The 1,089-nt window shown below is 37.5% G+C and overlaps 1 non-coding gene across 1 annotated transcript; it reads left to right on the top strand.

Moving 5' to 3' along the window:
• The first annotated feature begins 717 nt into the window (after window positions 1–717).
• LOC133253577 (U6 spliceosomal RNA) lies at window positions 718–822 on the top strand. The gene has a single exon (XR_009738352.1). It is a non-coding gene; the product is annotated as a U6 spliceosomal RNA (small nuclear RNA).
• Window positions 823–1,089: the final 267 nt, after the last annotated feature.

The raw sequence follows: 1,089 nt of genomic DNA, 5'->3' as shown, positions 1-1,089 counted from the left end.
AGCTGGGGAAAGACAGTGGTAGAGGGCTATAATTATAGTAAATATTTAAATTACTTTTCTTAGAGGAAAATCTGTATTGAAATCAACAAATAGCTGATACTGCTTGGGGCCTTAATATGTGGCAGGCACTCTTTGGAGAGGTCCGTGTGGAGTAACTAGTTTAAATTTCACAAACATCTAATGCCCTGAGGAACTATCATTATCCTCATTTCACAAATGAAATGAAGAAATTGAGGCAAAGAAAGCTTTAGTTCTTTCCCAGAGAGCAGAGGAAACTAGCAGTAGTGCCGGGATTTGAACCCAGGAAGTCCTGCTCCAGAGACCATATCCTTAGTTACTTCCTCTTGCCTCACGACCACGTACAGCTCCAACATAAAATTCCTTTTGCAACTCTTTCATGATGTTTTATGTTCTATAATTTCATAATTTTGAATGTTTACTACTTTTAAGTATGTGTTATTCTTTTTATCGACATCACTCAGATCATCTTTCTTCCTAGCTTAAACAAATCAAGAGAAAAAGACCTGTAACAAATTCCATGGAAAATTCAAGACTAACTTATACATAATTGCAGGTAGGAATCCATTTTTACAGTGAGTAGATCATAGCTTAGCAATCAACATTGTAAAATACACTTTCCATTGTGTCTTCATTCACATGTATTTTTTTAAACACACATTTAAAAAGAAAAGCTGTCTTTAATTTTTTCTAATGACAAAAATATTATATGTTTATTATACTAAAATTGGAACAATACAGAGAAGATTAGCATGGCCCCTGCACAAGGATGACATGCAAATTCGTGAAGCATTCCATATTTTTATATTTTTGGAGAAGGAAATGGCAACCCACTCCAGTATCCTTGCCTGGAGAATCCCATGGACGGAGGAGCCTGGTAGGCTACAGTCCACGGGGGTCGCAAGGAGTCGGACACGACTGAGCTACTTCACTTCATAGAAAATACTGAAGTGGAAGGGAGCAATCCCATTCTGAAAGATCGGCCTTTACTATCTTTTTTCTGTTTCTACAGAAAAATGAATGAGAATCAGGACTGGTCAACAGCATGGTAGAGAGGAGTGAGCTCGCTGT

This window comes from Bos javanicus, chromosome 8, assembly GCF_032452875.1.
Source record: "Bos javanicus breed banteng chromosome 8, ARS-OSU_banteng_1.0, whole genome shotgun sequence".
Lineage (NCBI taxonomy): Eukaryota > Metazoa > Chordata > Mammalia > Artiodactyla > Bovidae > Bos > Bos javanicus.
The sequence above is the reverse complement of the archived record's forward strand: the minus strand, read 5'-3'. Positions and strand labels throughout refer to the sequence as shown.